Source organism: Gracilinanus agilis, chromosome 6, assembly GCF_016433145.1.
Source record: "Gracilinanus agilis isolate LMUSP501 chromosome 6, AgileGrace, whole genome shotgun sequence".
Taxonomy (NCBI): Eukaryota; Metazoa; Chordata; class Mammalia; order Didelphimorphia; family Didelphidae; genus Gracilinanus; species Gracilinanus agilis.
In genome coordinates, this window is record NC_058135.1 from 233602401 (window position 1) to 233623262 (window position 20862).

Genomic DNA, 20862 nt, shown 5'->3' on the forward strand with positions numbered 1-20862 from the left:
AGAGAGAGACTGAGAATCCCGAGGCAAAAAGAGAGCTGTAGATGGAGATACAATACACTTAGTCTCTTTCAGTGACACCTCACTGAGGGCATTGCTCTTCACCCGGGAGAACACCTTCTGACCTGAGGTGGAGCGGGGTGGGTAGCGGAGGGGGGAAGGGTATAGAGACTGGTCCTGGGGAAGAAGGACACAAGCTTAAACGTGCGATAGTCATGTAGTTAGGGATCTTACCTCGGAGACGAAAGGGCTGGCTGCCGGGGTGGGCTCTCCTTGCAGGCATCCTACATCCCAGCTGTTTCTCTCGCAAGAGCGTTCCTGACCAACAATCGCTTTCTTCTGACTAACTTGGATCAGGGCTCGAGTTGCTTCCTTTTTCTTTTTCTTTTCTTTTTTTCCTCCCCCTTTCCTTTCAGACATTCCCTAAACTCAGCCCAGGACAAATCCAGAAGTCGGTACAGTACAGAGCTTCCATTCAATCGTGGAAAAAAAAATTCCTTTAGAGTTTCTCTTAGCCAAATGGAACAAATAGCAGGTTACTGGGCCCTACGGGGTGGGGTGGAGGGTGGCACACATTAGGATGGCTCGGGGCGGCCGTGGGCAGGGAGGGGAGAGTGGCTTTTTTCAGCTCTTGGAGCAGGTAAGGTTGTCCCTGATATCAACTGCACTTGTGCAGATCTGCAGGAGCCGGTGAGAGCGGAGGGCGATCCTCAGCTCCTTCTAGGGGGTGGAGTAGGGTGGAGTGGGGTGGGGGAAGAAATGGACCCTGGAAAGGATCCACTGATAATACGACTTCTTCGTGGGATTTGGCCGGGTTCACACGCCTGCTCCTTCCAGCAGGGTAGCCAACAGACTTGTCTTCCCTGATTCCCCCGTTCCTCTTTAAATTAAAAAGAGGGGGAAGACCGACCCTTCCAGAAATCAGTTATAGTCCCTCTCTCACTTTCCTTCTGAGATGTGGAGAAGAATTAAATAAATGAAACTTTATTTGACCGTGAAGTTTACACACAGACCCTAGGACTCCTTCGGTCTTTGGCCTTATTCTAATTCCATAGCGGTAATTACCCTTCGTTTCTTTAAGTGCAATAGATTTATTGCCTGAGAGACTATGCACAGTTTGATTGAATTATTCATTTTTTTTTCTTTGGTGTAGACTGCATCTGGGGACTCTGATGTGACGTGTAGATTTTTTTTTCAGGAACAAAGGGAATGTGGAAATGAAAGAGAGAGGGAGAGAGAGGCTGGCAGATGTAATGAGACGCGGTGAAGGTGTACGCAGCCTGGCACTCCCACTCCTCTCTGCTCCGCTCATTGCAGCCCAGGGTGACTCGCAGGCTAACACAAACAGCTTTTCTCCCGCAGCCTGCCCTCTGTCACTGTAAGTACAACAGTCTTCTCTTATCAGCATGCAGATTCCAGCCACTCACTCCGTTAGCCTAGGGTTTGCACTTTAGAAAGGCAGCAAACGCCTTTACAAAATGAACTTTCCCAGCCAGGGAGAGCATGCCCGCGAAACTTGTTTTTGATTTCTTTATTTTTCCCTGGAGGAAAAAAGTTGATGTTTTGGGGTCACTTTCCTCTCCTCTCGCCCCAACTCCTCTTTGTGATGTTGTTGCTGCTGCTGCTGTTTTCTCTGCCTATCTGCGTGATGGGCCGATTTAAATGAAATTAAAGGATTCCCCCCCACCCCATCCATTTCCGCTCGAGGGACAATAGCTCGTCCTTTGGCAAACGTCTCCTTAAGGAATGCGGGGCATTATTCTCAGTTTGTTTTTACTCTTGTTCTTGCAACAAAATCTGGAGCTCTTGGAGGTACTCTCTGGGGGCACTGGGGTTTGGGGAGTTCGCTTTATTTCACCCTCCCCGACCTGATGAGAGGGAATTCGGAGTAAACTGCTCAGGCGAGCCCCTGTTGTTTATTGGTTTGTTGCTGCTGTAAACGGCCCCCAAAACTTTTCTGCGGCTCAGATGGAAAAGTTTCTCACTCCCTCTCTTTTGGCTTTCACACCAATCTCACTTATTCTTCGTTTCAGCCACGGTCAGCCCTCCCCTCCCCTCCAGTGGTTCGGAAGAAATGACATTTGTATCTGTTCTATTTGTAACAGTAGTTATAAAACCCTTTCCTCGGAAAGTTAGCGACAGAGTAGGAATATCTTTGAGAAGAAGTCGCAGATGGCTCTTAATTGGCCCGTGGTGTAAGTAGAATTCCACGATTCCACAACGTGGGGGAAATACGGACTTTTTTTTTTGTGGGTGGGGGGTCGGCGGAGAGTGCCTAAAAATTTAATTTCTTGAACAGAACAATGCTTTTCTTAGCCCAATCTGGGGAGGGGGAGGGATATCTTCTCCAGGACCCTTTTACCCGCCTTCCCTTTCTGCTCTCGCTTCTCTTCCGGAGGAGGTGCGAAGCGAAAACTTCACAGATACCTTGGTTTGCTTTGCTCCCAGCCAAACTGTTGGTTTAGTCTTTAGGTTGGGGGCAACTGTGACCGTGTAGAATTCAGGAGCAGCTTCGAGCAGGTAAAGTGGGCCAAAGGCTTGGCATTCCAGCACTGCATTCCTGAACGACCCGAGGTGGAAAGCGGGAGGGAGGAGAGAGAAGGAGAGGGAGAGAAAATGAGTCTGAAGCTCTCAGGTCCAACAGCATCCCTGTTGGGTGAAGGGTAGCATTTCGAAATGCACCTTCTCTCTTCAGAAGCGGGGTTGTCTTGGCTCCTCCGCGAGTTCTCACTAACAGAAACCAAGGGGCAGGTGCCCCCAAGCACACACATTCCTGAGGAAATGGAGCTCACCTCCTTTGCACTTCACTAACATTTGGAGCTCGTAGAAAGTCCCGCTTCCTTACTCACCAGAGCAAATTTCGTCATTCAGCTGGGTATCTATCTCAGTGTCCTAGTAATTTCTCTGATGCAATCTAAAGGGCGAAGCCCCTAAAGGGCCACAGTAAGAGGGCCATCAGTTGCCTGTTCTTCCCCAGATCCCAAGTCAGTGGACTTTGTAACTTCTCCTGTTCCTCTCCCCCTTCTGCTAGTCTCTGAGAGACAAATCCACGAACCCTCCCGCTCAAGAACCGAGTTGCGGAGAACACGCTGACTCGGAAGTCAGAACTGCCTCAGCACCTTGCAGGAACCCAGTAGTAGTGCGGGAGTGTGGCTGGCACTCAGGATTTCACCTCTCGGGCCGAATGGACTTCACACACTTTCCTTCCTCCTCCACCCCCGCTCTTTCCCAAGGATTTGGAGGACAAGGCCGTTTGCTTTCCAAATGCTTCAGGTTGACAAGGAGGTCTGTCTCCTGGCCCAGGTGCCCTGGTTCCATCGTGGACTGCATGAGAACCCCTGGTGAGGGCCGGGAAAGGAGAGAGGTCAGTCTCTGGCCAGGCCAGATTATAGTTCCCTGGCAAGGAGGGGGATGCATACACACCGGAACAAAAGGGGCATAGCCACCTGGTTCAGAGAGAATGGACTCTAAATGTTGGACACAAAGATGGGCCTAGAGGGTTTAAGAGGGTTCTCTCAGTCCCTAGCTCTTCCCGCCTGTGTACACACATGCACAGAGGTCACAGAGATTCTTTTTCCAGGTTCCCTGTTCAATTTTTTTTTCTTTTTTCTAAGCATCAACCGCCGTCCTACATTGAGCAACTTTTGGAACTTTCCCATTCAGGAAGGAGCAATGGATAGTGGTCTTCTTAGGCAAACTGGTTTTTAGAGGCTGCAGGAGAGAGCTTTTTTTTTTTTTTTTTTTCTTTCTTACCTCATAGCGGGCTTCTTCCTATACAAAGTCCTCAGAGAGGTGGCAATTGAAAAATGCAAAGCTTTCCCTTTTAAGTCCCCCCCCCCCAATCTGACCCTGGGGCCCCAGGCCTGGGAAGTCTTGGGGTTACCAGGCAAACCTGGTGGATTCAGGATCAGCTGCTGGCCCTAGCCCTACCCTCATAAATGACCCCAAGATTTCTAAAGAGAAAACTAAAGTTATCATTAGCCAGCTGAACTTTTTCCTGCACTGCACCTTCTTCACCAGGAACTTGTCTCAGGTTGACTCTTCCACCTTCCACCTCTTTTCACTGTTTCTACATCTCCAGGGTTCCATTCTTCATTTCCTTTTCTTCTATCATCCCCAGCACTCAATCTCAGTCAGATTTGAAACAATCATTTAACCTTTTTGCTTCTTCTATTTTCTGTCTTATCTTCATGCCTCTGTGGCTTTTCTTCTCATTGAAGAAGCAAACTATCTTGGTGTGCTTTCTATTGATTCTCCTTCATCACTGAGCTCTTGGTGATTTTACCTATAAAGTTACAATTGGGTTACCATCCATATGACCTCCTCCCTTCTTCCTGAATGCTATTTCATATGCAATTATGCCTATAAGACTCCTTAAACTATATGCCCTATATCAAGTGAAACAAAGAAAAGCTGTCAACTCCTTCAAAATCTCTGTGACTTTAGAACCAACTTTCCAAAACTTTATCTCATCTTTGACTCTTCCTGGTCTCAGTGTCACTTCTCAGGTGTGCTATTCCCCTGGATCTGAACTACTACCACTTTCCTATTTGTGGCATAATATTTTTCAGTGTCAGCACAGCTTTCACAGCTTCTAATTATCTTTTTCACTTCGACTGTCACCTTCCTATCTATCCCTCTTGTGGCTTTTCCTTTAGTTCAGAGACCAAGTCCTTTACTCTATGATCTCTGTTCCTCCTTCCCCAGAACATCCTAGTCTCCCTCACTTCTTTGTTTCTTTTGCAGGTTCCCTGGGATCCATCCAAAGGAGCCTTAATTTTCTTACACCAAGCTCAAATGTTTTTACTTACTCTGACTGAAACACCCTTTCTACCTCCCACGGTCTCTCTACTAGCAGACCTTATTTTATTCCCTCCCCAAACATTCTACTTAGATAATTAAAGCAATGTATGAACACTATCTTTTCTAAGTAACCCACATAGAACACATACATACTCTTAAGCAGTAAGCTACTGTTTAATTGTTACTATATGCTTATGATAATTTCTCTTATATTTTGTGCATGTCTATCATGAGATTAATTTTAGTCTGTAAGCTTCTAGAGGGCAGGGTATAGACAGTTCCATATTCTTTATAGATTCATGCTCTACCCATGGTTAGATTTCTCTTCCACCAAGTCCTCTTTTTCTTTCTGTTCTTTCCCCCATACTTTCCATTTTTCTTTTTCCCATTTACCCCATTTATTCCATTCTCTTTCTCTATTGCCTTTCCTTTCCCTTCTTTTCCTTTCCCCTCTCATTCTCTTCTCTCTGTGTCTCTCCACTCTTCTTTCTTTCTAAGTGTTCATCTTCACCTCCTTATTCCTTTTCATATTTCTTCCCCTACGTTTCCCTCTGTTGTCCTTTCCTCTCCTCTTTTGCTGATTTCCCTTCTCCTCCTCTTTTTTTTTCCAGTACCTGTCCCTTCTCTCCTCTTTTCCTCCTACGACTTACTTTTTTTTTTTTGCCAAGTCCCATATCTCACTACTTGCCTCCCTCTTTCTTCTTTATCTTTCTCCCTACTTTGTCTACAGCTTTCTTCTACTTTGTCTCTCCCCCTCCTCCCCTTTTCTCTTTAAACTTTTCGCTGTCAGGGCTTCTTCTTCTTCTTACACTTAATTTTTTTTCCCCCTTTCTTTTTGCCCACCTTCTCCTTCTCCTTTAGTTGACCGTGTGCTTTTCTCTAACTCGGTCTTGTTATTTCGCCACTTTATCACAGTCTTTTCTTCTTGGTCCCCCTTTCTCTTTAGTCGTTCCCCCTATTCTGTCCCACCCCACTTAGACCTGCCTCTTTCTCCTCTTTGTCACCCATTCACTCTGTAATTTTCTCCCTGTCGCCTCACTTAGTGCTTTCTCTCGCTTTCTCTTATTCCACCCTCCAGGCTCTCGCCGCGGCTCTCTCTGCCCTGCTAGTTCTCTCCGGCTGGCTCTCTCTTCCCTCTGCCTCCCCCAGTCTCTCTCCCTCCCTCTCTTCCTTTCTCCCTCTCTCCCTCCCTCCCTCCCTCCTTCCCTCCCTCCTTGCCTGCCTGCTTGCCTGCCTGCCTCGCTCCCTCCCTCCCTCTGCCTCTTGTCTCATCTTGCCTGTGTTGTCTGGGAGGGGAGCCCTGCCTCCTCTCCCTCTCTCAGATCAATGCCCTGGCCACTCACTTTCTGATGTTGCACGACGGGAAATGCTTTGAATACTTACGACATGGCCGCTCACATTGATTGCCAAGATTGACAGCACTAACCATCGCCTTCACTTGTTTCAGGGGGAAAAGCCCTTAGTAACCCCGCTCCGCGCCCACCTCCCGGCACCCCGCTCTCAAACTTCTGCCAGCCAGTGAGCCCCGCTCCCGGCCCGGACACCCCCCGCAGACTCGAGTTAACGGGCTGGGCTGGCTGTGGCGTGGGGGGGAGGGTTGTTCGCCCCCACCCCCACCCCGGGCGTGTGCCTAATTGACTTAGCATCGATCCCCCCTTTCCTTTTTATTTTTTATTTTTATTTTTTATTTGTATCTTTTCCCTTTTCTTTAATGCCATTTACTTCCGAGGCGCAGCGCACAAGGAGCCCTCCGGTGCGGTACCATCCTGGAGCCCGCCCAGGTAACCGGGACGGAGCGAGCGAACGAGCGAGATAGCGAGGGAGGAAGAGCGAGAGAGACAGAGAGCGCGGCCTCTTTGTGCGCTCGCTACCTGTTGGGGCGCTGGAGGGGGATGGGGGGCAGGGAGCCCAGGCCGAGCCGGGCCTCACAGCTCCCCTCTTTCCGAGCGAGCGGCTCCGGCTGCCCGCCTCCCCACTTTCATCTTCCCTCGCCTCCCCCGAGGCTCTGGGTTTAGTTTCCCCGGCCCGGAGGTGGGATGAGTGGGGAGCGATGGCAGCCGGGTCAGGGAGGGAGGCTGAGCCTAGAAGCTGCCGGCAGCCTTGGCCAGTTCAGTCTCCGGACTTTGGCGGGGCGGGCGGCTGTGGGGGGTAGGGGGAGGGAGCGCGGCGGAGCCGGGCCGGAGCGGAGCCGGGAGTTGGGGCTGGGGAAGGCGGGTGGGAAAGCGGGTCCCGGGTGCCTCCGGCTCCCAGCCGCACGGACCCGGAGGCTGCAGCGTCTCTCTCCCTTAGAGTTGTGCCCTATTTCAGAGGTGGTGACAGATCTGTGTGGCGGGCTTCTGTCTTTCTTATTCTGCTTCCCCCCTCCCCCCCTTAAGATCCGCTGCTGCGAGAAAACACATGGTCTAGCTGTAGATAACTGTGCTTAAGAAACTAAGGAGAAGGGGCAGGGAGAGAGGCAGACAGAGCAACCTTTGAAAACAGAAAGCTATTCTCGCCATCCTAAGTATCCGTCTGGAAATCTGCCTTTTCTTTCCGGCCACCTTATTCCTCCTTCGCCTCCCTTGCCCACAAGTATTTGTTTATATACATATGAAATAGATAAATACAAATGATATGGAAAGGAGGTCAGGTGGCTTTGCGGATGGGTTGTTAAGACTCCCTGAAGTTTGAGGTAGGTGATTTCATCAAAGTTTGCCTTGAGTGTATAGTCGAGGAAGATTCTGTAGCTCTGTGTGTAGTTCCGTGTGTTTTTGTGTGTGTGGTGTATCTATATATACATGCGTGTGTACTCTGTATTCAGACTGGACCAGTGGGCGGTAATGCCTTGCGTTACCACCAGAGGGCAGCGTCCCGGGGCTTTGTCAGCGTCGAGCCTTCTTATCTCTCTGCAGGCAGAGGTTTGGAGAAAGTTAGACTACAAAACTTTCTAACTCATACCACATCCCAGCCCGTGATATTCAACAGCAACGACAACTACAACAAAACTAAAACCAAGCTACAATAAACCAGACCAATCGACTCACCCCAGGAGAGCCCTTTCCATCCCCACCGACAGAAAGGGGAGGGAAGGCTGTTATAATTGCGGGTTTGGCCGATTGACGGCTGCTGAGCCTTTCTGGGCTGCCTTAGTTGTAGCCGGAGGTCATGTAAATCGACCTTTAAAGAATGCATAAACCGTAAATTAAGAGAAACCCTTACCCAGGGGCTGATCCGAAAGTAAGTAGACAATGCCCAAACCTGGACAAATCGGGCTTTCCTGGAGAGCTGTGAACAACATCCCCCCCTTCTAATCTCCCCCAAATACAGACTTAATGCAAAATAAGTTTCCTAGCGATTTTGTTTTCCTTTAAAGTTTTGAGATGTTTCTCCTCATCAATGCCTGGGCACAGTTTTCAGAAGCCATTAATGTTTGCCCGGTAGGAAGGGGCTGGGCTTCTCTGCTTCTTATCATTCTACTTCCTCACCTCCTCCCCCCCCCCCACCTCCGCCGCCCCCCTATTTTTGGTTTGTAAACTTGGGATGCTATTCGCGGTTACTATGAGAAGTACAGAGTGGTATATCTCCTTCCCCGGTTCAGCTGCAGCCAGGTTTGCCCTGAGTTTATAGAAAACCCGGATCGCTAGAAAATATGTGTGCCTCCCCCTTTGCCCCCTACCCTCCTCTTGGCCCTAGCCACCCCAAGTGCCTGGACACGGTGCGACCTGCCTCCGGCCAGCTTCACTTCTCCTCGGTTTTCTCTCCCCCGCCTCCCTCCTGACCCCCCGCCCAATTTTCTGATATTTCATTCATGATTTTTTTCCCGGAATAAATAAACCGAACCCTAAACAAGCCAGTCCCAGAATTGATGGTAATTCTTCTAACTCATTCCAGGACAGCTGACTGTTGATGTTATAGGAGGGGGCAGCTCTACAGTGGTTGGCTCTGGCCGAGTTTGTATGATGGTGGTAGGAAAGGGGTCCGGACAGACAGCCTGAATGCAGAGCGCAGATATAGGCTCCGCTAGGGCATTCCCCTCCTCTCCCAGCTCCTGTTCTATTTTTCTGCGAGTGACTAAGAGCGGTGGCTCAGTCGTCTGCGGCTTCTGCGGGGCTGCACACTTTAGCCGGGGCAGCTCCCGGTTCTCCAGGACTGAGTTAAATTGTTCAGGGCCTCCGGGCCCTGACTGCGGGGTAGTTCAGCTACTCGGGTGCTGAACACGTTGCGCTCCCGAGAGACTTGCTTTCCCTCGCTTTTGGAGAACTGGACAGAGATTGGAAAGGGCTCGTGGAAAGGCTTAGTGTTGTGTCTGGGCGCGGGGGAGCAGCGGCCTGGGGGGTTTTGAGGAGGGGGTGCTGCAGAGGCCAGAGTAGCCGTGCGCTGCCTGCTCTCTGCCGTGCAGTCCGGTCAAGCTTTTTTTTTTTTTTTTTTTTTTTTTTAAAGAAAATTAGCATAATAGGAGTAGTTAAGAACAATTTGTTGGCGGCTTTTTTGTTTGTTTGTTTGTTTATTTTAGCATTGTTGAATTTGAAAATCTTTATTTAGTTAGAATTTCCAGACGTGGTATTAGGAGGCTGGAATAAACTAGTGACCTAGGAAGGGCCAGATTGAGACGTAGTCCTCGGGACTTCTTTTCCACCCTGGCTACTTTATTCTTCAAGTTTGAGCCTCTAGGCATTACCCAGACTCAGACAAGTTCTCCCTGCTGCGCTGCGGCTTGTGCTGGGCCGGCGGAGTTGCAGACTCCAATCAGTTTCCCAATAAACTGCACTCCCAGTGCATTCCAGCTTCTCGGCGGCTGCGGGCTATGCCCCCGAGCCCCGGGGACAAGGCTCCTCATCTAGCATCGCTTTCGCCGGCGTTGCTCTCCGTCTCCTGCGGGCTTTGGGCTTTGGCTGAGGGGGTGTGGACGTCTCTCTTCCCCCTCCTGGGCACCTTCACCCTTTCGTGTGGCTCAGTTTGCATTATCATCCGCTCATTATAAATAGTAACCATACCTAGCATTTCATTCTAGTACCAAGAAGAAAAAAAAACACCACCCACCACCTAGCCTATTTATAGGAGGTGGATTTTAGGGGAAAATAATGAGGTCAGCGGCTGGGGCTGCAGAGTGCACGGAGGGAGCGGGCCACCTGGCAGGCACCGCTCTTGTGCCCGCCTCCCGGCCTGGCCTGGCCCGGTCCGGCCCGTTCCTCCCGGTCCCTGCAGCTGCCCACAACTTTGTTTCCCCAGGCCACATTCTTGCGCTGAGTGCGCCAGGCTGTGGGGGGGAAGCAATCCCCGGTCGGGCGGGCGGGCGGGCTGACTGGCCGGCGCGGGCGAAGCTGATCCCGCGATGGCATTTTGTTTTGAACAGTTGCTGGGGCTGACTATTCCTCATAAGGTAAGGTGTCCGTGGGCCGTCCAGGACCCAAATGCCACGTATATAATTAGCCTGCGCACTCAGCACATAGTCCCCTGCGCCCCCCGGGCCAGAGCTGTAGGGACTTCGGGCCGGCCCCTTCCGTCCGGTCCGGTTCGGTTCTGCCCGGCCCGACACGCTGGGCACAGGGGAGGGAACCTGAGGGCAGGGGAGACACCAACGGGACCAGGGTTGCCTGCCAGCTTCCATCCTTCTTTCTCCTCCCCTTGCCCCCCAGGCAGGGAAGAGCCCTTGGGGAGGAGGAGGAGCGGATTAATTTACAGCCGGGTGGGCAGCGGACCTGGCCGGGTGCGGGCTAAGAGAGGGAAGAGAGGAGAAAAAGAAATAAAAAGCGAAACAGTCTGTCAGGAAGGAGGTCTCCTTCCTCCTAGCCTGGGCTAGTCCCGGAGAGGGGACTGCCAGTATCTAATGCTCTGGGACTCCCCCGCAGGCACTCGGGCGGCGGCTGGGAAGGGGGTAGGTAGCCGGGGTGGCGGCGGCGGCGGCGGCGGCGGAGGCTGTGGGGTAATAGGGGAGGGCCCGATTTCGAGTTCCCGGAGTTAGGTGGTGCTCTCTCCCGGCCCCTTTCCTTTCTTCGTGAATCCCCTCCACGCCTTCCTGACAGGGTAGGGGAGGCAAGCCGGCACGAGCTAAAGGCAGCGAGCATCCCAGGAGATGCGCCCGGAGCGGGCGGGCCCCTGTCCTAGTAAATCTCGGTGCCCTGATTGCAGCATCAAGTTTCCCCCTCGAGGCCGAGCGGGTGCGGCCGGTGTGGGGCCAAGGGGAGGGGAGGGGAGAAAGGCTGATGGAGAGAGAGCTCGGGCCAGCTCGGCTCCGGAGATCTTCCTCGAACCTCCCCCACCTCCCCACCATTGTCCTCATTCCCCCCCATTCCCTAACCTACCCCCCTCTCCCCTCTCAGCCTCCTTGGCACAGGGGGAACAGCAGCTGCTTGTCCCCATTGTCCCCACCCAGCCTGGTGGCCCTAGCTTTCTCCAGGCCCACGTCCCCGCCCCCTTCAGCTTCCACTCGGCGGTGTCAGACCTAGGAGTAAGTTCTCTGTAACCGTGACCGTGACCTTTGGCAGGTCACTCGCTGCAGGCACCTTGGAAAGAGGGAAAACACTTTAGCTTGCCCTTTCCCTCCTTGCTCGAGTTCTCCTAAACGTCTAGGCCACACTTTCCGTGCTCCCGGTAGTTAACGTGACTCCTTTCAGTTCGTGTGTTCGGCTATCTGTCTCCCCTTTCTGCAGCGCCCTTCTCCCGCAGGGGTGCCCCCTCCCCAGTTTTAAAAAAGGAGAACTGTAAGGTTTTCTTCCTCTGGAGGCAACCAGGAGTGCAGGCCGGGCAGGCCCATTTCTCTGGGGCTAAGAAATATTTGTTTTGAAATAGAGGGACAATCGACAACATTTATGGACTAAGGACTAGCCACTGACACCCTCTCTTTCCCCTCTCCCCCCCCCCCACCCCTTTTCTTTGGTCCTGAAGTTAAAAATAGGGAAAAGTTTTTACTGAAATGTTCTCAGATGTATTGGTGAAGATAGAGATCTCTATTTACATCCATCCATACGTGTGATGTCTGTGATCTTGTGGCAATCTTCCTGTGCACGTGTGAGCACACAGGCAACAGGCTTTTGAGGGCCTAATAAATTAGGAGAGCAGATCTCAGGCGGTTCTTGGCCCGTCTAAAAAACTCCAAGGCATATATGCTCCAGAAGCCAGGATGCAGCTTCTTACCAAAGGCAGTGACCAGAAATGCAGACATCAAATGCCAGGTCCTTAATCCCTTAAGCAAACTGACATCCTTTCTTGCCTATTTCTCACTCTTGCTAACACTTCCCATCCCCCTTCCCCCATATTCTTTGCAACCCAATAGTGAAGATACTGTACTGCTAAACTAGGGGCAAGGGAGGGCTTTATTATATATGTGGTTATCAACATATAGCATTTCATTTGTTTGTTTTTTTTTTAATACAGCATAATTTGTTGATTTTTTCCCCCCTGAGGCTGAGGAGGGGGCATGACATGATCTTATCGTTTTGCGTATTCTATAGTCAATCTGTGGTATGAATATTGTTAAACATTTATTTTGTGAAAAAACCCAGAAGCTGATAAAGGAATATCAGGTACCAAAACCTTTAACTTGAAGCTATCATGAATTACATAGTCGAGAGGAGAAATTTGGGGGACACATCTTATGCATTATATATTTTTCCATTAGTTTCAGAAAACAATATAGGTTTTTCCCCTCAGAAAAGCAGCAGAGACATTTGAAACATGCTTCCTGGAACTAGCATGTGCCACTTTAAAATGGCTTTAGATAACTGTTATTTCTTTAAAAGATAAATCATAAATGCTCGTGACATGGTTGTGGCTTCATGTCCTTTTCTAGCTTGACCTCTTTTAGGAACTATTGGGTTACTTGGTATTGATGAAATTGCTACATATATCCATCTTCTATTCAAAGAGTCAGTGAAGTTTTAAATAATTCTCTTTCAATTAGTACAATAGGTACGGAATAAATGAATTTCCTTTTGAGGAAGAGTCAGTACACACTGGCTTTTGCCATCTTCCTTTTATTTTGTCTCTACTCTTCAGTTTTATCAGGCTATTTTTCTTCCTCTGAGCTGGAATGCCTTTCCTTGCTAGAGAAAGCATCCATAGCAGAATTATATTCAGATTTGTTTCAGCCTTTGCAAACTTCACAGGCTAGACATTGCATAAAATGGAAGATGCCTGAAAATTTGGTTTATCAAAGAGCTATTTGTTTAAATACAGTATGAGATGCCCATATATCAATTGGCGTTTTTGAAGTCAGGTGAAACATTCCATCAGGCTAATGTGTCTGAGAGTACCATATCAGGCACAGACAGGTACTAGAAATGATAAAACACAGATAACCCGAAGCAAGATGATTCACAGATGGACTGGCTTATCTACTGTCACGAGGTTATGTGGGTCATATCACTCTATATTAAAATCAGTCTCGGTGATTTCAAAATTATTAGGCCACATTGGCTATTTGAGAATCAGAGTGAACAGACTTGAATAGGGAATTTTGAGGAAGAGTCAAAAGTATTTAGAAAAAAAATGCCAAAAAAAAATAATAATAAAAGTCCTTGACTCTTGGGGCAAGAAATGGATCTTTCATCCTTGGATCTGGTTTGCTTATTTCTTTAGGGAGTGCCATCCCTTCTCTTCCCCAACCCCTCCCCGCAAGAATCAGAACTTATTAGGCTACCTTCCATCATAACATCCATCATTCTAAGTTGACTGTGAAAATGCTCAGTGCCAAAAAAATGTCTATGTCTCATGTTGGTCCACTTTGTTTTTAAAATGAGAAAATAAGTCCCATTAGAAGGAAACACATTTACACACAGAGTGCATACTTCTCAGTCTGGGGTCCCACAGTTTTGGTCTGAAAATCAATTATTTTGGTATGCATTTGATCAAGAAACTTCATTCCTTTCACGAGCTTCTTATTATATATTAATTATCCACTTATAGGAGCAGTATACTCATTTTCCCAATTCTGTACAAGAGGGTGAACGACTTAATCTCCTCAAATGTTAACTCCATCTCTCGGAGAATTATTTTGCTTAGATGGATAGGGCAACTCCGTTTAATATTTGCCTTTTGGCTTAAACCAGAAAATGTATTTGGAGCTTTTCAGATTTTGAGCTTTCCTTGACTACCGTTAGGGCAAAATATCCATGGAAGCATTTTGGGTGGAGGTCAGAAGATAGGATCTCATTTAAATCTGCTATTGACTCTCTCACCTCCAAACAGGGGCTGGTCTGTTATTCCTCCTATCTGTGGTAGTCTAACCTAAGGCAACATGAAACCCTCAAACCTCAGAGATCCAGTATTGATTCAGTCCTTAACAGCAAATCCTTAATATCATTGCTCAAAATATCCAACTTTACACCAATATTAGCCATTCTTTTTATAGTGACACCATGCTTAGTAAAAAACTTCTAAGCACCGAGGTCAGGTGTTGAGATTGGATTCTAGTTTATTTTTTATGAATCAGATAAAGATTTCTGTGCATGAGACCATATGTGAAGATGAGAGAACAAGAACATTTCCATATCAAAGGCAATATATCTGAGGCTGCATGGTAATTAAAATGCAGTGGTTTGGACTCTGTGCACTAGCACTTAGGCAGAGCATTGCTGGGACCTTGTGCATCATGCAGGCGGTTGCCTCTTGCATACTTCTCAAAATACACTTATAATTTTGTACAAACATTTATGCCAGTCCACACTTTTCTGTGGATAATTTGTATTTCATCCAAACCATTCAAAGTAGAAGTTATTTTTTGAGCTACCCCCTCATTATGGCTTTTGTGCATCAACTATTTTTATTCTGGTTGTTTGTATTTCCTTTTACCAGAATGATGGCTTGTTTATATTCAGAATCTCTTCTTGTTTCTCTGAGACCCCCTCATATATCACTCACATTTTACTCCTTACTCAAAAAAAATGGCATTTGGCTTTGGAAGGGGGTTGGTGCAGAATGTGAATGATTTTCTGAGGTTAATTGTCAACATTAGAATCTATTATAAACTAATAAACCATATTAAAAATAAACCAACAGGGTGTACTTAGGCATAGTTCCTTTTGTTTGACAATATTAATATATTCCCTAATCCTTATTTCCATGCTCATGATTCCCAAATACATAGCTTTAAAAAATGCCCAGGCAAGGCCTCCTCAGTGCTTTTGATTACCTTTTAGCAAAGGAGGGCATAGGTATGTGGGAGTCTTTTTCATGCTATTTTCATATTTTACCCCAAACTTGCAAAAGCACTCATTTGAAACCACAGAGAAATCCTTATACTAACCCGGTATTAATGTCTCTTTGTCCTTTATGGGCATAGTGTTCTGGGTTTCCTTTCTCCTCTCATGTTCTGACAGAATATAATACAGAACATCAGACCAAGTTTGATTGAACTAAAGAAGCTCAAATGCTAAGTAGGAGGACTATGGGAAAACCAGTCTATCATACCGGTGGTCAAATTTTCATACATGGTAGTCCTTTATGTAATCATTCTGGATCTCTAGGTCTGATTCTCAGCTGGGCAATGGTATTTCCTTCCTCATGATGTTCTGTTTTTTTTGTTTTTTTTTTTTACATTTTCTTACTTTACCCTCTCTCACAAAATGCTTATGGGTGACGTGTGGCAGACATGGGCTGGTATTTTTCGTCTATTCCAAGCTTCATTTCCTGGTGAATGGTATTCTGCTAAGGCTTGGGAGTTTTTTCTGGATGGAAGCACCATGTAAATAAAAATCATCATGTGGTATTATGATAGCTTTTAAAAGGTTTGCATATTTTGGAACGTATTGTTTAAACATATTAACTTGATACTGAACAGTTTCCAACATTGACATACCCAATATAGGCACGTGGTCAATTCAGGATGATGCATTATAAAATAATCTACTGTACAGACTAGGATTACATTCTCAATTTGGCTTTTCTCTCGTGTTCCAATTTTGCCCTCAGTCTTTTCTCCCCTGAAAGTTTCAAACAATACTTTTCCAATAGTCTTTTTGCCCCCTTCCCCCCTCTTGATACAAGATTCCTAGCAATTGTTTAAAAATCCTTACCTTCTGTCTTAGAATCAGTAGTAAGTACTGGATCCAAGGCAGAAGAGCAGTAAGACCTACGTACTTGGGGTTAAGTGACTTGCCCAGGGATACACAGTTAGGAAGGACCTGAGGCCAGATTTGAAACCAGGACCTCCTGTCTCCAGGCGTGGCTCTCTATCTACCAATCCACCTTTTTGCCTCCCACCCCATTCCTAACAATTTAGAAGAAATTTTAGAAGAAAGGAAGAAGAAATTTTAGGCTTTCTCTGATGAAATTCCAATTTTTATCTGTCCATTGAAAAGCAAGTCAACCAAAATGTGTTAGGAGGGAGTCCAAAAGGGTAAAATTTAGGTCATTTAAGCTTAGATATTGTGTCTGCATTGAGGCACATTTTAGTCTTTCTTTCTATTTTGGTTTCAAGTGGGAGAGAGGAACAGATAGCAAAGATAGTAGCTTGCTTAATAGAAATACAAACAGAACAATTTAAAGTATATGTTAAAACCAAAAATAAATTGCTGGTCCCTCAGAGAAAGGAGATTATGTTGTGAATTTTGAAACAACTTTTATTTAATTTTAGGAATCTGTGGAATAATATTTATTGTAAGATCCATGAGGAGAATATAAATCAACTTATTGAGCATACATTTTTAATTTTATTTTTAAAAACCTTTACCTTCTGTCTTAGAATTCAATACTGTGTATTGATCTCAAGATAGAAGCACAATAAGGGCTAGGAAGTGGGAGTTAAGTGACTTGCCCAAGGTCACATAGCTAGGAAGTATCTAAGGTCAGTTTTCAACCCAGGACCTCTAGTTACCTAGCTGCCCCTCTGAGCCATGCACTGTGGAGACAGAGACCAAAAAAAAAAAAAAAAAAAAAAAAAAAGAGTCGAGGTCCCCATCCTCCCATTGCTTATGGGTCTTCTTAATTGAGTTCCCCACATTGGGTATCGATCGCTAAATCTTGCACATAGACTCACAGAGTTAAATCTAGAAGTGACCTTAGAGGTTGTCTATGGTAACCCCCTTATTCAACAGATAAAAGACCTAAAGCCTAGATAGGTTATATGACTTACTCAAGGACACAGAGAGCTAGTGGGTAGCAGAGCCCCAATTTGATTGGGAAATCCCTCTGATTCCAAACCCAGTTTTCTTGTTTATTTGTTTGTTTGTTTATTACTGTATCATGATGGTAGCTGTTAAATTGTTTTATGGTTGAATGAATGATAGAATTATTTGTCCTTTTGTGTCTGTCTTAATTTTGTAAGACTGATGAAATTCTGTTTGGGGAAATATAAGCTGTAGGACTCTGGGCATTCTGAGAGCCAAACCATGAAGTGTAAGGGGAAAGTGGGGGATAGGGAGATGAAGGAAAGACAAACCAGTTAATAGAAAAGATAAGAGCCAGCTCCTGTGCAGTGAGTTTCCTGTCGGTTATGTTTCAAGAGTTCAATTTTGTGTTTTAACTTCACTGATCACAAACAAATGGGCCTCTTGGTTGATGCCCCATCACCCATTCCCTGCCACTTGTGGAAAATATTGTCTTTCCAAAATTAGCAAAAGAAAATGAAAGGAGCTGTTCTTTCCTAGATGACAGAAGCCTAAAACATAAAAAAAAGTGAGCTGAAGTTTTGTCGAAAGGAAAAGAGTAAATTTGAAGTCATTTTGAGGTGTGGTTGCAAGTGTTTCTTTTTATACCTTGCAAAGAAATAATTAAGTAATGTTGATTGAGCACCTGTAATGTGCCTGGGCATCTGTGGGGTGTTATAAGTCTTAGTGCTTTCCTTTTAGCAACTAGGTTTTTAACGTCTAGGGGACTGAAGCCTGGGAGACTGATACTTCCTAGCCTTGTGACCATGGGCAAACTGCTTAATCTCTGGGCTTCAATTTTTCCAGCTATAAAATGGGAGAATAATAATATCTACAGTACTTATCCCACAGAATTGTTGTGGCATATATAATTATATATACATACATATATATTATACATAATACAATAGAACATAAAACTTTGGAAACCATAAAGCCTAAGTGTAAATGTCAACTATTATTATATGAACATACTCTATGAATATATTATTATCTTGATGTTTGGGCATCTAAAACACAGTGAAGGGCTCCTAGTAGAATTGCAAAATAGTACTCAACTAGGAGAATTGCAAAATAGTACTCAACTAGGAGAGAATGACTTTATGCTCTTGCTCTGAAAACAGTTATAAAGTGCTAAAGAACTGCCCCCCCATCTTTGAAATAGACCCCACCAGCTTTCCTAGGCTTTCGCTGTTGGAGAAAGAAAGAAAGAAAGAAACTCTGTTGGAGTTCATCTACCTGAACCTGTTTTTGGTCTTTGTCTAAAAAGGGAACCTTTTGTCAATTAGCTAAAGAATGAAAATTAGTATTCTTTTGGGGACTAGAAGGGCAGGCCTAGACTTTTGGAGTCTAGACTTTAGGAATTTGAAAAAAAAAAAAGACCTTACAGAATCCCAAAGGCTGGACGGGACTTCAAGAGGTTGTTTCAATTCTCTCTTTTCTTTTAGGATGGCTCACATTTAACTCATTCTAAACAGATGAGAATCTTTCCTTGTTTTAAAAGCCTTCAAAGTAGGAGATTCCATAAGCTTCCTTGGTAACCTGACCAGAAGACTAAGAACTCTCATTATCAGGAAATTTCTTATATTCCAAATACCAGCCCCTTTCTCAGTAGGCTGATGTTTTCCATTAATTATATGAAGATCCTGTTAAGGCATCCTACTGTCTCCTCTAGGCTAAGTAGTTTTTGTTTCTCAAGACTCTTGTCGTAAGGCTTCATTTTAAACTTTGAATTGCCTCAGTCACTCACATTGGCACGCTCCATTCTTACTTGGATGGATTCATGATCTGATCCACATGAATATACTTGCCTCTAGTGCAAATCACAACTTACCCACACTATCTCAGCCTGAGTGCTTCTCAGCCACATATATAATCTATATCTATTTATATATATATAAGTTTCTCTCTCTCTCTCTCTCTCTCTCTCTCNATAAGGCACAGGGAAGTCTCAGCGGCTCAGGCATTTTTTTAGTTCTTTGTGGTAGTCATGAGATTAGAACTCTATTAATGACTCTGACAGAAGGATGGTTCTAAATCACTATTGCTCAGGGCAGCTGGGTAGCTCAGTGGATTGAGAGTCAGGCCTAGAGACGGGAGGTCCTAGGTTCAAACTCGGCCTCAGACACTTCCCAGCTGTGTGACCCTGGGCAAGTCACTTGACCCCCACTGCCTACCCTTACCAGTCTTCCACCTATAAGTCAATACACAGAAGTTAAGGGTTTAAAATAAAAAAAAATCACTATTGCTCTTTTCTGAGAGCTCTTTGGATAAGACTTTTCCTCTCTTGTTCTCCGTTTTTCGGAGATGGAAGGCTGGAATCATCTAGTCAGGATAAGACAAATTGACAGCAGCAATATCCAGGTGTTCAGATTGGGAATTGCTTCCCTACTCTAGTATTAGTACCAAAGACAACTTGCATGCCATCTTCTGGCTGACTTTGGACTGCTCCCTGCTCCTCTGCGGTTGTATTCAAGGTCAGGTATGGGGTCATAGGTGCTTGTACAGCATACATGTCAATGAGTGTGTCTGGTATTGTCTCAGGCTTTATTTCTACCACTGCTATTGGGTAAATCTCTTACCTGCTCTATTTTCCTCATTAGTAAAATGGGCTTAACCAGGACACCCATCTCCTAGGGTCCCTTTCAGGTACTTTGCAAACCTGAATGACTTCTATAAGTTCTGGCTATTATTATTGCTATTATTCCCCAATCAGATGGAGGTGAATTCTGTATTCTAAACTGGATTAAAATTGACCTGAGGCTGATAAACCGTAACAGGGAATTTTTTTTTGCGTGGTATATTCCAGGCTGGGAATGTGGAGGAGGAATGGGAAACCGATTCACTGCCCTTGAGTCAGGAGGATGTTCTGGAGGAGAAGAAAAGTAGCAATGTGACCTTGGTCTTAGTGTTAGACTTATAGATGAAACCTTGAATTTGGGGTTAGGAAAACCTGGGCTTGAATCCTGCCTCAGATGATAGACAAGTCACTTAACCTCTCTCCATCTCAGTGTTCTCTTCTATAAAATGGGAATAATAATAATAGTCTCTATCTCAGAGGGTTGTTGAGGGAATCAAGTGAAAAATGACGTAGGCAAAGCACATTGTTTACTTCTGCTAGCTAAGGTAAGCTCTTCTTATTTCCTTCATTTCATTATTCAGTTGAATGATGAGATTTCACTAGACAACCTTGAAGATCCCTTCCTAGCTCTGACAATCTGTGTCGCTAAGTGAGGAGACCACAAAAGCATGGGAATGTTTAGAGAAGGAAGCAGGATGGGGAGAGGTCTGAGTTCTGAGTCTGAACACCTTTGGAACTGCAAATTATAACCCTTCTGGTGAGTCTGTGGCTCCTGTGCTTGGAGAAGCTTTGGCCATGCAGCAGGAACATTCTTCTGCATCCCTGTCAACATACTGTAGGTCAGATACTGAAATATCACATCCTTGTTGTTTTGTTACTTTTAGAGAAGCAACAGCTGTCTGTCAGTGTATGTGATGTGGCTGCGAGCGAGCAGCTTAACCTCCCCGTTTTTCTTTCTTTGTCTTGCGGTCAGGGACATCTTGAGCAAATTTGAGTTTTGAAAGGCACCAGAAATGAGCAGGAGTTATTATTTTTTTTCCCTCAAATCTCGTCAAATAGCCATAGAAAAAGGGAGCTTATTAATTTATGAACCAAGGCTCGGGGCTGAGATTTGGTAATATCTTGCCAGTCTCACTATAAATCCATTTATTTATTTTTTGGGGGGGTTGGGTTGGGAGAATGTAGTTAAGCCTGGGCAAGAAGAAAGAACTCTTGTCTGGGAATTTCTCGACCTGGGTGCTAGCTCTGACTCTGTCAGGGACTTGTTGCTTGATTTTAGGCATGCTACCTTTGTGGCGAGGCTCCTCCGGGTTAAAAAGTGGTATAATTCATAGCCCCTCCCTTGGTGAGAGGCTTATTGTGAGAATTAATGAGATCATTTGGCAAAGCAGTTTGAGCTGCTTGGAAGAAATTCAAGGT

At 45.9% G+C, this 20862-nt stretch overlaps 1 protein-coding gene across 1 annotated transcript in view; it reads left to right on the top strand.

Annotated features, from left to right (window-relative positions):
• Positions 1-7428: 7428 nt before the first annotated feature.
• Positions 7429-20862, top strand: part of SOX6 (SRY-box transcription factor 6) — a 676476-nt gene continuing 663042 nt past the window's right edge. The window contains exon 1 of the mRNA XM_044680896.1: positions 7429-7471. The gene's annotated coding sequence lies outside the window, so the exon portion shown is untranslated. The remainder of the gene's footprint in view (positions 7472-20862) is intronic.